Raw genomic sequence first — 14,703 nt, 5'->3', positions numbered from 1 at the left:
TCCGAGGTTTTCTTGACTGCCAACCCTTATTTCTGTGTTATTTCTACGAGCCCTTCATTTCCTATTCTGATTCGCTACATGCTTAGCGAAGGCCTCTGTTCTGGCAGTCTTTGTGCCATAGGGAGCTTAAGAGGGTTCAACGCTGGTTGACCACTCTCCACATGTCGTAGACACTGGAGTCACGGCGCGGGGATTAAAAAGAAGTCCCCTTCACCCCGAGAAGTCATAGTGGTGCTGGCTACCACCCCCAAGTGCAGGAACAAAACTACATTCAAATAAATACAGCAGAAAGCGGGGAGGAAAATCGCCCTGCCAGTACCGTAGTGGTTACTGCGCCAGATCGGTATTCTGGAGGTCGTGGGTTCGGATCCCACTTGGCGGGCATATTTTCTTCACTTTCATTCTTTCCAAATTCTTTATCTGTTTCAATGACCTACCGCAACCTCCCCTTTGCTTTCCGGGGTTTTCTTGACTGCCAACCCTTATTTCTGTGTTATTTCTACGAGCCCTTCATTTCCTATTCTGATTCGCTACATGCATAGCGAGGGCATCTGTTCTGGCAGTCTTGGTGCCATAGGCAGCTTAAGAGGGTTCAACGCTGGTTGACCACTCTCGACATATCATAGACACTCGAGTCACGGCGCGGGGATTAAAAAGAAGGTCCCCTTCACCCCGAAAATTCCGAGTGGCGCTGGCTACCACCCCCAAGCACAGGAACAAAATTACATTGACCTAAATACTCCAGAAAGCGGGAGAAAAATCGCCCAGCCAGTAGCGTAGTGGTTATCGCACCAGACCGGTATTCTGGAGGTCGTGGGTTCGAATCCCACTTGGCGGGCGTTTTTTCTTCACTTTCTTTCTTTCCAAATTCTTTATCTGTTTCAATGACCTACCACAACCTCCCCTTTGCTTTCCGAGGTTTTCTTGACTGCCAACCCTTATTTCTGTGTATTACTACAAACCCCTCATTTCCTTTTCTGATTCGCTACATGCATAGCGAGGGCCTTTGTTCTGGCAGTCTTGGTGCCAGGGGGAGCTTAAGAGGGTTCAACGCTGGTTGACCACTCTCGACATGTCGTAGACACTCGAGTCACAGCGCGGCGATTAACAAGAAGGTCCCGTTCACCCCGACAAGTCACAGTGGCGCTGGCTACCACCCTCAAGCAAACGAACAAAATTACATTGACATAAATACCCCAGAAAGCGGGGAGGAATATCGACCCGCCTGTAGCGTAGTGGTTATCGTGCCAGATCGGTATTCTGGAAGTCGTGGGTTCGGATCCCACCTGGCAGGCATTTTTTCTTCGCTTTCTTTCTTTCCAAATTCTTTATCTGTGTTGCGCTACGATCGTGCAGAACCCCATGAGAATAATGCCGGACGAACACACAGGACGGGATGTATTTACAACATATTTAGCCAATCAAGAAAATGAAGGTCACTCAAAAAAAAGAAATGCTCGCAAAACGGGTTCGGTTAGCTTTACACTGCAGTGGCTGTCGCTAGACCCGCAAAACAGTTGCGTTGAGCACGGCTCACAGGTATGTCTCGTTGGGGCGCAGTGGTCGTCGAGGGTGAGGGTCGCAAACTTGGCCGGCCGCTTCACGGACAGGTCACCAACGAGCTGGTGTGGGACGCTCCGGAACACCTCCGCGACCAAGCACACCTCGCCCAGAAGTCGTGGCCAGGACTTAGCAACCCGGCGGTCCGAGCAGGAGCATGGAGCCGCTGACGCAGCACGAACGTCGGCCTCGCAGCAGCAGAAACCCTTGCTCGATCCGGAACGTAACGCGGCAGAGCCTTGCGATCACTCGTGCCCGAGCTGCACCCTCACGGAAGCTCGCCTTGGTCACCGATGGCGACGGTCTCGTAGCGGCCGGCAGGTCGACCGGACGTCTGACGTGGGATTGCCCAGTCCAACCGTGCCCTGTCTCGGTCGCCCTGCACTTCCCGGGTTCGCAGCGCTTGCTCGCACCACGCCCTCGTATTCTTCTTCTTCGTGTTGTCTTTTTGCCAGCGGCCACTTGGTGTCTCCCGCGATGTGAAATCTTCTTTAACTCTATTCCCCGTGCCCCCTCCGAGCCACTCATCACATCACCCCCCCCCTTAAGAAAGTTGTTGGGGAACAACTATACTACCACAGTAAAGTGCGGAGCCCCGATGCGCTTGATATTGCAGTTCACAGTACATACACACAAAATAATAGTGTGTGAAAAATGTCCAATAATCATATAGTTGTAAAGGTAGTCGTTCCTTAGAAATCGCTGCCACATTAGAAAAGTAAACTCTACCCTTGTAGTCCGCTCCCACGTTGTCGGTCCCCGACAGTGAAACTTTATTCTTGTAGCGCCAAGCTCCAGCGCAGGACTCGGTTGTTCACGTGTTTAGCCGTCTGAAGGTACTGCAAGGGCTGGTGGTCCGACTGGATGATGAATTGCTTGCCGTACAAGTAAATGTGGAATTTCTGTACTTCCCAGAGCAATGCGAGACACTCACGTTCGATTGGCGAGTACCGTGTTTCTCGCGGCAACAGGTTGCGGCTGGCATAAGCTACCGGGTGCAGTACCTCATCATCACTTTGCAGAAGCACGGCCCCGAGGCTCGTGTTCGAGGCATCAGTACGGAGGACAAAGGGCTTAGTGAGGTCAGGTGCGTGAAGTATGGGAGCAGAAGCGAGGCAGTGCTTCAAGTTGCTGAACCCTTCTTCTTGCATCGTACCCCAGGTGACGGTGTTGCGTTGTCCTTTTCGCCTAAGATCCATTAAGGGCTTAGCAATGGCCGCGTAATTCGGTATAAACTTCCGATAGTAATTAGCCAACCCAAGAAAGGACGGCACAGCTTTCTTGGTAGAGGGTCTCTTAGAACCAAGGATCTTCTCCAGAGTCTAGAGCATTGGATTAACTTGTAAACCACCAATCTGATGTCCCAGGAATGTTATGCTGTGTTCCCCGATTCCACACTTGCTAGGTTTGATGGTCAAGTTTGACTGCTGAACTCGCTCGAAGACTTGCCTGAGCGCATCAAGGTGTTCTGTCCATGTATCTGTGGCGATCACTACATCGTCAAAATAATGGTAGACATTCGCCAAGTCGCCCAGAACAACTCTCATAAGACGAGGAAAGACAGCCGGTGCAGTATCAATACCAAACGGCATATACCGGAAATGGTCAAGACCTGACGTGCATGAAAACGCGGTTTTTTCACGATTGTCCTTAGCCATTGGCACTTGCCAATATCATTTTGTTAGCTCAAACTTCGAAAAGAACCTTTTGGGCCCAACAAGCGCCAGGACAACGTCAATTCGGGGAATTAGTTCACAGTCCGGGAGGAGGACTTTGTTGAGCTCTCTCAAGTCAATGCACAGCCTGATGGTGCCGTCAGGCTTCCGAACAACCACAATGGGTGCATGATAAGATGACTGCGACTTCTCGATGATGCCCTTTCGCAACATCTCCTGAACTTCACGTTCAATTGGTTCGAGTAAGGCGAGAGGTATGGGGTATTGGGGAATATGCACGGGTTTGTCTGACATCAGACTCAACGATCAGGTGACAAGGTTACTCTTGCCTGGCCAATCTGAAAATATCGTTGCGTACTTTTGGATCAACGTTCGAACTTGAGTGATTTGGCTCTCATCAAGAGAAGAAGAGAGCTTGACGTCTGCAGCTGTCTGGGTACTGTGGAGTGGTACGGACAGAAGAATATTTTCTGTTTCGCAGTCGTCCCCGTTCTCTGCATCAGATGAGACATCGTTGGCTGTAATGGCAGCTGATGCCTGAGGCGGAGGCGAAGGTTCTCGGTCTTCGTATAGCTTCAGCATATTCACGTGGAATACCTTGCCCTTTCTACCCAGATCGATCAAGTAGTCAACGTCGTTCTTGGCCTCGAGCACTTTGAACGGCCCTTTCCATTGCATCAATAGTTTGTTGAGGTCAGTGGGTAGGAGAATAAGAACTTTATCGCCGGGACGGAGCTTCCTGGAGCGACATTTGCGGTCATAGTACCTTTTCTGTTTGATGCGCGCCTTCTGGAGCTCTTCATGCGCGAGTCCGCACGTCTGCTCTAGCCGGTCACGAAGGTCAACGAGGTAGCCATAAGTAGTTCGCACTTCGCCGTCAATGTTCTCGTTAGTCCAAAGTTCCTTTAGGACAGTCAATGGGCCACGCACGTGGCGTCCGTAGATTAGTTCGAAAGGAGGAAAGCCCGCGCTGGCTTGCGGCACCTCACGGTACGCAAAAAGTAGTGGTGCAAGGTAGCGATCCCATGTTCGTGGCTTTCCTTGGCACATTTTCTTGACCATCGATTTGAGTGCGCCATTGAATTTCTCTACGAGGCCGTTAGCCATAGCATGGTAAGGAGTCGTGCGGAGAAGCTTGACGGACAGTAAACGCCCTACTTCTTTCATGAGGTCGGAAGTAAATTTGGCACCTTGGTCTGTGATCATCTCTTCAGGCATTCTAACTCTGGAAAAAAATTCCACGAGAGCTTCAGCGACATGCACAGCGTCCATCGCAGGTAGTGCTACTGTGTCGGGATATCGGGTAGCGAAGTCAAAGAGGGTTAAGATGTAACGGTTCCCTCGTTCAGTCTTAGGGGACAGTGGTCCTATCAGGTCGACGGCGACCCGCTGGAACGGCGTCCGGATCAGGGGTGCATTGACTAAAGGTGCTACGCCGACTTTCTCTTTTGGCGTGGTCCGCTGGCAGATGTCACATGAACGCACAAAACGTTTGACATCCTCTTGTAAGTCCGGCCAATAAAACTCTTCCAAAATCCCTTCGGCTGTTCTGTGTACACCCTGATGACCAGCCATGACGCTCTCGTGTGCGATGCGAAGGATAGAATTTCTTAACGCTTTCGACACTACGAGTTGCTTGAATGCCTTCCAGTTGCGAAGTGGTATTTCCGGTATAAGAGGTCTTCGTCTTCAAGGAAGGTATAGTAGTTTCCTCTTCCGGAGCGAAACTCCTTCCCAACTTTCCAGTAACAACATCTCAAAGTTTGGTCCTTGCGTTGTTCGTGCCCGAGTTTATCTCTGTTGATGTTGGCGTGAGTGATCGGAGACACCTTTAAAGGCGATGCTTTGATCTCCTGAGTTCTCGCGACGGCAGAAATTAGGTTGAGAGGTTCCGAAGATGGTGTTTGTCCTATGCCGTTCGTCTCCGTTTCCTCGTCACCAGGGCATTCATACGCCCAATCGGGGTCTGGTTGGTGAGGCTCCCTGACGTCTGGGATATTACCGAGCACCAGGTCATAAATGGGATGACTCATGTGGGCAGCAATCACCTCTCCCACAAAATATGGCGTGCGGATCTGAATTTTTGCCTCCGGTAGTTCTTTTATGCATCCATCAAGAAGAACAACTGGGCATGTCTTCCCGGTCAAGCAATGATTGTTGACCATGTCCCGGCGGACGATGGCGGTGTTGCTCCCGGTGTATCTGAGGACTCTAGCGGCCTTACCTAGCACTCGTCCTGAAACAGCTGGCATCCCCTCTACTAGGAAAAGTGAATTCCTGTCGGTGGTTTTGCAGTTGGGACCATCAGCCATGTTAGACGGCTTGGTATTGCTGGACTTTTCTTCCACGGCTTTGCTCGGGCGTTTGTTAAGTGCACACGCAGCGACTTGATCTTTCCCTCCCGGTCTGCTCCGGCAATTATCTGCCCTGTGGCCTTGTCTGCCACATTTAGAGCAAACTATATTGTCTTTGGGCACAATCCGACAGTCCTGCCCGCGGTGTTCGGGACGATGGCACAAGAAGCACTTCTGTGCCGCCTTTCTCGGTGTGTCGGCCACACCCTTCGGACCTTCCGGCGTGTCACTTGGAAACTTCCCTAGGTTAGAGAGGTTCTGTGCCTCCAGGAAGCGGTCCGCAACATCCGCTAACCCATCCAAAGTGTTGCACTCGCGTTCTTTTAAAAACACCACGAGCCTTGCATGGCAACAGCGACAAAATTGCTCCGAGATCATTAGGTCGCGGAGGCCTTCAAAAGATTTAGATATATTGGCCATCTCAACCCAATAATCAAAGTAGCTCGACAACCTGGCTGCAAACTGTCTTCCCGTTTCGCCATCTTCTGCCCGGGCTTTGCAGAACTTTTCTTGGTATCCTTGGGCAGTGAACTTGAACCGTTGCAGCAATGCCTTTTTCACTTTGCTGTAGTCCAGTGAGTCCACCGCCGTCATCCTCCCAATCACGGTGGCGCTTCTCCGGTCAAGCACATACTGAGTGCAACGGCCCATTTGTCCTGGGCCCACCCCTGTCCAGCTGCCACGCGCTCGAAGTGCTGAAGATGCGCGTGAAGATCATCGCGCCTTACGTCAAATAGGGGTAGGAGCTTTTGCGGATTCATCACTGATAGATTGGGGCTAGTTTCACTGTCGGCAGTAGCATTTGCGGCTTTTCGCGATCCTTCCTGAAGACGGATCTTCAGCTCGAGGATTCGCATCTCATTCTCCGCAGCTTCTTTTGCCCTCTCAGCAGTTTCTTTTGCCCTCACGGCGGCTTGTCTAGCGCCTTTCCTCTCTGGTTCTGCAGCTTCCTTAAGCCTCTCTCTCTCAGCCGCCCTCTCAGCAGGCTGCTCCGCACGTTGCGTGTCGATCCACGCCCAAAGTTCCGACCACGAGAGTCCTAGCTGCGTCCCTATCTCCAATAATTTCTCCACATCCATGTTGTTAGTACACTCACGTCACGAATATGCGCTCGGCATCCAACTCAGTTCTGCGGTTGTTAATGGGCGGATCCTGGCAGGCTCGCCACTTTTGCTGCGCTAGGATCGTGCAGAACTCCATGAGAAGAATGCCGGACGCACACACAGGACAGAATGTATTTACAACATATTTAGCCACTCAAGGAAATGAAGGTCACTCAAAAAAAAAAGAAATGCTCGTAAAACGGGTTCGGTTAGCTTTTCACGGCAGTAGCTGTCGCTAGACCCGCAAAACCGTTGCGTTGAGCACAGCTCACAGGTATTTCTCGTTGGGGCGCAGTGGTCTTCGAGGGTGAGGGTCGCAAATTTGGCCGGCCGCTTCACGGACCGGTCACCAACGAGCTGGTGTGGGACGCTCTGAAACACCTCCGCGACCAAGCACACCAGGCCCGGAAGTCGTGGCCAGGACTTAGCAACCCGGCGGTCCGAGCAGGAGCATGGAGCCGCTGACGCACAATGAACGCCGGCATCGCAGCCGCAGAAACCCTGGATCGAGCCGTAACGTGAAGCGGCAGAGCCTTGTGATCACTCGTGCCCGAGCCGCACCCAGACGGAAGCTCGCCTTGGTACCCGATGGTGACGGTCTCGTGGCGGACGGCACGTCGACCGGACGTCTGAAGTGGGAATGCCCAGTCCAACCGTGCCCTGTCTCGGTCGCACTGCACTTCCCGGGTTCGCAGCGCTTGCTCACACCACGCCCTCGTCTTGTTCTTCTTCGTGGTGTCTTTTTGCCAGCGGTCACTTGGTGTCTCCCGCGATGTGAAATCTTCTTTCACTACTTTCACCGTGCCCCCTCCGAGCCACTCATCACAATCTGTTTCAATGACCTACCACAACCTCCCGTTTGCTTTCCGAGGTTTTCTCGACTGCCAACCCTTATTTCTGTGTTATTTCTACGTGCCCCTCATTTTCTATTCTGATTCGCTACATGCATACCGAGGGCCTCTGTTGTGGCAGTCTTGGTGCCATAGGGAGCTTAAGAGGGTTCAACGCTGGTTTACCACTCTCGACATGTCGTAGACACTCGAGCCACGTCGCGGGGATTAAAAAGGAAGTCCCCTTCACCCCGAGAAGTCAGAGTGGTGCTGGCTTCCGCCCCCAAGCACAGGAACAAAATTACATTGACATAAACTCTACAGAAAACAGGAAGAAAAATCGCCCCGCCGGTTTCGTAGTGGTTATCGCACCAGACCGGTATTCTGGACGTCGTGGGTTCGGATCCCACCTGGCGGGCATTTTTTCTTCGCTTTCTTTCTTTCCAAATTCTTTATCTGTTTCAATGACCTACCACAACCTCCCCTTTGCTTTCCGAGGTTTTCTTGACTGCCAACGCTTATTTCTGTGTTATTTCCACGAGCCCCACATTTCCTATTCTGATTCGCTACATGCATAGCGAGGGCCTCTGTTCTGGCAGTCTTGGTGCCATAGGGAGCTTAAGAGGGTTCAGCGCTGGTTGACCACTCTGGACATGTCGTAGACACTCGAGTCACGGCGCAGGGTGGAAAAAGAAGGTCCCATTCACCCCGAGAAGTCGGAGTGGCGCTGACTGCCACCACCAAGCACAGGAACGAAATTAAATTGACATAAATACCCCAGAAAGAGGGGAGGTAAATTGCCCCGCCGTTACCCTAGTGGTTATTGCACCAGACCGGTATTTCCCACCTGGCGGGCATTTTTTCTTCACTTTCTTTCTTTCCAAATTCTTTATCTGTTTCAATGACCTACCACAACCTCCCCTTTGCTTTCCGAGATTTACATGACTGCCAACCCTTATTTCTGTAAATATATATATAAATATATATATATATATATATATATATATATATATATATATATATATATATATATATATATATATATATATATATATATATATATATATATATATATATATATGTATTGTATACGTATATATATATATATGTGTGTATGTGCGTATATTTATTATTTCGCGAGGTTGATTGGCAGGACGGCAGCAAAGCGTTGAAACGCAGAGAGACTCAGCTGAGACTGAAGGGGTTCAACCGTGCGCGCTGAGCTCTTGTGCCAACACACTGGTGATGATGAACTTGTGTCTTGCCATGATGATGATGCAGTTCGCATGAGGTAATAAGCTTCGCTGGCGGTTATTTCAAGTTCACCTCTGTGTAGCTGCCCTGGTAGCGTTACGTCGATGGTGGCTAGTCTTCCTCGTTACAATCACCCCCCGCGGCAAAAAGAGCCAACCTGGCGACTTAGGGACACGACCAAATAATATGATTGTAGTAGGGCTTGAGGCGCTCAACGTGGACAATCTCCCGTCCGCGGTTGCGAAGATCCGTCGAAGGCGTTAGCGGCTCCACGACATCGTTTACGCGAGAGGTACGGTCCACTACACGGTAGAGGCCGTGGTACTTTTAAGACGCTTGCGGGATAGGCCTGCAGTAGTAGACGGTATACAGAGCCAGACAAGAAAGCCGGGATAAAATTCGGCTGATGGCTTGGAGTCATCACGATGGTGTTTTTGTGGTGACTGCGCTTCCGTAGTGAATACGCGGGCAAGCTGTCGGCGCTCCTCGGCGTGCGAAGTAGTCTCTGCAATCAGCGCGTATTCTGAGGCGTCTGATCGATACGGAAGGTTGGTATCCAGGATACGCGATTGTTCGCGTTCATAGAGAAGAATGAAGAAAAGCCTGTAGTGGCCTGCTGGGCGGTGTTGTAGGCGTACGTTATAAATGGGACAAACTGGTTTCATTTCGCGTGGCCCGAAGAGACATACATGGATAGCATATCGCCCAGTGTATGGTTGGAACGCTACGTAAGGAAGTTGGTCTGTGGGTGGTAGGCTATAGCGGTTCTGTGGGTAACGCGGCATGCTGCGAGTAGTGCTTTAATGACCTCGGAGAGGAATACATTGCCCCTGTCACTGAGCCGTTCAAGAGGCGCACGGAGTCGGAGCACGAAACGATGTAACAGCAACTCTGCGACGTCGCGCGCAGGGCCGGCTGGTAATGTGGCTGTTTCAGCGTATCGGGTGAGGTGTCGACGGAGACTATAATCCAGCGGTGTCCAGTATTCGTTAACAGTAAAGACCCGTACTAGTCAATACCAACATGGTCAAAAGGTCGGGCTGGGCATGGCAACGGCTGCAAAGCACCTGCATGTAGGTCCGTTCGTAATTTTTGTCGCTTGCAGTCGGCACAAGAGCGAATGAACTTGCTTACAAACGTGTACATTCCGCGCCAGTAGAAGCGCAGCCGGAGGCGCTGGTATGTCTTGAGCTCTCCTGAATTGGCACACTGCGCATATGCGTGAAAAGAGTTGCAGATTGTAGAGTGCAAGTGGCAAGAGATGACAAGAAGCCACTTCCGGCCTTCGGAGAGGTAGCTGAGGCGGTAGAGAAGCTGATCACGAAAGGTGATATAGCGCGCTTGATGGCAGAGGGCTCGGGGTGTTGATGTCGTCGCCGGGTGTGAAAGGAGCGCCAAAATTGAAGAAATTCACGGGTCTTTGCGCTGTTCGGCTAGCATGTCGACAAAAGAAATGGGCTGGGGACCCGGGCCGGGGGCATCGTCATGTGCTGATCGCGGTGGGACAGGGGCTGCCGGACACGGTCCGCGTACCCTCGATGTTTCCGCCGTTGCCTAGACGTAGAGAAGCTGGTGCCAGGGTGGGGAGAAACCAGCCCACTCCACCAAAATTATGGCGAGGTTTATTGGCATTGAAACACGGAGAGGCTCTGCTGAGTCCCAAGGGGTTCTACCATGCGTGCTCAGCTCTCGTGCCAACACAATGGTGATGATCTTGAGCATTGCCATGATGATGATACAGGTCGCATGAGGTTATACGCTCCGCTGGCTGTTCTTTCAACTTCACCTCTGTGTAGCTGCGCTGCTAGCGTTACGTAGATGGTGTCTAATACTCCTCTTTACAATCCCTCTCTCTGTATATATATATATATATATATATATATACATATATAAAAATATATATATATATATATATATATATAAATATATATATATATATATATATATATACTTCTGACGTTTCAGGAAGAGGACTTCCTTTCTTCAGAGTACCGAATAAGTTGGTTTCAGAGATATAGATATACAGAAAATGTAGCGAAGGCGAGGGCAAGGTAAGACAAGGAAGAGGTTGTAAAATTGGATCATGGATAGTGGGTAGCAAAAGAATAAAGAGAGAGCGGAAAAAAATTATAAAAAGTATTATATGGACACAGTATCACGCGGTACGCACAAGGGAAGAAAGAGAGAAGAACCAAACAAAAAAATTAACAAGGTAATTCCCCCCTCCCACGTGGCAACAGGGGTGAAAGAGGGGTCAAAAGAAGATATGCCCATGCACGTGTTTGATGAAGAAGAAGAAATTCGAAAGAATTCGAAATTTGAAAGAATTTCGAATTCGAAATTCGAAAGAATTCGCGGAACGAAGAAATTCGAAATAAGATTTGCCCATGCACACAAAGGGCGATCATCTGTCCATAAACACCTGTTCTAAGAATCAGGGTAAGGTCATTGAAACGTGAGACACTTGGCTTCTGTTGCTGGGAGGCAAGTGTCGCGACCAAAAGCAGAAGGAAAGCAGTTTTGACAGGAAATGAGTGTACATTGGTATACAAAGAGCGGAAGAAAAAGACAAGTTAAAACAAGTCATGAAAAGAAAGAAAACAGGCCGGTGCACGCGTATGACGCGGCAGCAGGTAGTATACATATGGCCGACGCATGGTACCAGTTCAGGGAATGCCGAGGTGGTTAGCAACGAATATTAGAAAACAACAATGCAAATAAAGAGGGCATGAAAGCAATCACACTCGCTCGCATACATAAATTTATTACGAGGTGACAATATCAAAGCTAACAATATTACTGCAGCCTTCTACCCAGATCATAATGTCCAGACTTGTTTGTAAAATTTGGTTTACTGAAGCCATTGTGCTAAAAAACGCGGTGCTATCACGAAACAATACCCCTCTACGGGACCTCGCAAACTGATAGGAGAATAATATAGAGGGAAAGAAATGAACGGGCGTAAAACGAGCCTGAGAAATGCAGCCGAAATTTTAATCGGAGTAAAGACACGTTATTGTTCCGTAACATTCATTGATGACAAACGACGCTGACTTAAACGTATAGATGAGGTAGGACTCGCCAACCTCCCGATCGTGATGGGGTTTAAAACTACATTCAAGAATTGTGGCCTTCAGTTGTTCAAAAGAATGACCAGGATTGTTAACATTCTTTGATTGAGGCAAAGAAGGGCTGGTTTTTGCTTGAGAACGGTGATTGTTAAACCTCAAACGAAAGGGTGTTTCAGTCTGGACTATGTATTGTTTGCCGCAGCGGGTGCATTACAGCAGGGATATGACGTTGGCGGAATCACAGTTGAAGTTCCCTTTTACATTAACATAATAGTTTGAAGCTGTGCTGGCGGCGCGCTGTGTGGTGGTCATTTGTGGGCATACCTTACACCGTGGTTTGTTACAGGGCATGCAACCAGTAGTCTGTGGTCGGCTGATACTGGATTTAGTGAGAACGTCACCCAAATTTTTGCTCCGTCTATAAACAACACGTGGCGGCTCGGGGAATATTTTCTTTAGGCGTTCACTTTGAGCAAGGATATTGTGATGTTTCCTTAGTATAGATTCAACTTTCGGAGAAGAGGCCGAATGGGTCAAAACGAGGTTTGTTTGTTGAGTGGGTTTTGGAGCTTTTTTTCGTATAATGTCGGTGCGGTTCAACTGGTTGGCTCGTATAACTGCGTCATCGATCACCTGCTCTGGGTATTTTTGATTCAAGAGCGCGGTTTTAAGTTCTCTGCAGTTAGAATCGAAATCCACCTGGCTTGTGCAGATTCGGATAAAACGGTGATATTGGCCATAAGTGTTTGCAGTCTTGCAGTGCCTGACATGGCTGCTGTGGAATTGCAAATACTTGCGCGTGTCCGTATGTTTTCTATAGAGATTAGTCTGAAGCCTACCCTGAGAAACTGCCAGAGTAACATCAAGAAAATTTCTGCTGTGCGTAGAGTAGGAATGAGAGAGGGAGATAGTTGGATGCGCAAGGTTAAAAGCCCTAATAAACGCAAGAAATTTCATTTCACCGTGCTGCCATATCATGAACAAATCATCTATATACCTTTTGTAGAACAGTGGCTGCAAATATTGGGTTTCGATGAAGTTTGACTCTAGACATCCCATAAACGTATTCGCATAGTTGGGCCCGATTTTGGTGCCCTTTGACGTTCCGCTGACCTGCGCGTAATTGACACCATCAAACGCAAAATTATTAAGTTCAAGAATAAGGAGTAGGAAAGTTTCAGGGTTGAGAGAATCGATACGTTTGTCACCCGCCGATCGCTCATACGCACATCATACAGCCATGATTCCATCCTCCTGCGGAATGTTTGTGTATAGCGACAGGAGATTCAGGGTAACAAGTAAACAGTTAGGAATTTCTATCTTCAGAATATCTGAGAGAAAATTATTTGTATCCTTACTGAAGGATGGAAAGCTGGGGGGAATGTCCCGAATTAGAGAGTCCAGATAGCGCGAGAGGTTCTCGGTGACAGTACCACTGCCGGAAACAATGGGGCTACCAGGGTGGTTATTTTTATGAATCTTATTGAGAAGGTATAATCAACCTGCTACTGGGCGCAACGGGATAAGAGAGCGAGCAGTTGTTTCAGTTATTTCCTGATTTTGAACAAGCTCATTGAGTTTATCTTTAAGAATTAGCTTATAATTATTACTGGGATCACTAGGGAGTACTCTGTAGAACGTGGAATCTGATAGTTGTCTATTAGCCTCATTGACATAGTCAGCTTTGTCGAGGATCACGATGGCACCTCCTTTATCGGCCGGTTTGATTACTATTTCGGGGCAACCTGTGAGTTCTTCCCGGGCTTTCTTTCCTTTGCTTCTGATGTTACGGCGGAAAAAGATTTGCTTTTGGTATGCCCTAAGAATATACCCTGCCAGGTGAGATCCGAACCCACGATGTCCCAGAATACCGGTCTGGTGCGACAACCACTACGCTACCGGCGGGGCTACTTTAGCCTCCACTTCGTGGGGTATTTATGTTCAGGTGTTTTTGTTTCCTGCGCTTGAGGGGTGGTAGTTCTCTTTCGGCGTTCTCCTCGTTGAAGAATGGACGGATGGGCTGACCGAGTGCGCAGCGGACTGCAGATGCTTGTCCCAGCCGGCTTCTCCTGCCTTATTGGTCTCCACGTGCGGTGCCAGCTATGATTTAATTGTCTGATTATTTCTTTTTGTTGGCCCATTAGTGTGGGGTGGTAGGACGACGCAAAATGGTGTTCTAATTCCGCTCGGCGAAGAAATAAGCGTACCTGGCGGCGGCGGGAAGTCGTTGAACGGTCTGATATTATAGCTTTTTCGGCATTCCATGTCTTTAGTGGAACTTCGTCCTCAGGAAGTCAATCACGTGACTTGCAGCGAGAGGGCACAGTGGCTACCTCGACGTATTTGGAGAGGTAGTTCATGGCGACAGTAATATAGAGGTTGCCGTCAGCCGTGGTGGGCAAAGGCCCCATGTGATCTATGCCGACGCTGTAAATACTGCCTCTGGAGGCGCGATGGGGCAGAGTAAGCCTGGCTCACTCTGCGGGATTCTCTTGTACTGCTGGCTACCTTCGCAACTGGCTACATAAGAGCGAATTTGGCTGTGCATCCTCGGCCACCAACAGCGGTCTTGTACTTTGGGGAGAGTTGCACGTTGCCCGATGTGCTCGCCCGCGGGGGAGTCATGAACGGCGCGCAGATGCTTAGCCCTCAACGCCGCAGGGATTACGATGACATGGTGTTCCTCGTTGTGTTTTTTGGACCACACGCGGCAGTATAGTGTTCCGTTGCGAAGAACGAAGTTGGGGTTTTCTGATGAGGTGCTCAAAGCAGCAATCAACGCGGCTAGGTGGGGATCGTCACGCTGTGCTTTGCTAACGTCTTCCTGAGCAAATATGATCCAACTGTCCCCACGG

General features: G+C 49.5%; 1 pseudogene; it reads right to left on the bottom strand.

Moving 5' to 3' along the window:
• The window catches only part of LOC144160975 (uncharacterized), a 58,487-nt pseudogene extending 44,228 nt beyond the window's left edge, over positions 1 to 14,259 (bottom strand).
• Between the last annotated feature and the right edge of the window lie 444 nt (positions 14,260 to 14,703).

Source organism: Haemaphysalis longicornis, unplaced genomic scaffold (genome assembly GCF_048455015.1).
Source record: "Haemaphysalis longicornis isolate Haplotype H1 unplaced genomic scaffold, Haemaphysalis longicornis Haplotype H1 scaffold_11, whole genome shotgun sequence".
Classification (NCBI taxonomy): Eukaryota; Metazoa; Arthropoda; class Arachnida; order Ixodida; family Ixodidae; genus Haemaphysalis; species Haemaphysalis longicornis.
Note: the sequence above shows the minus strand (reverse complement) of the source record. Positions and strands in the feature narration are given on the sequence as shown.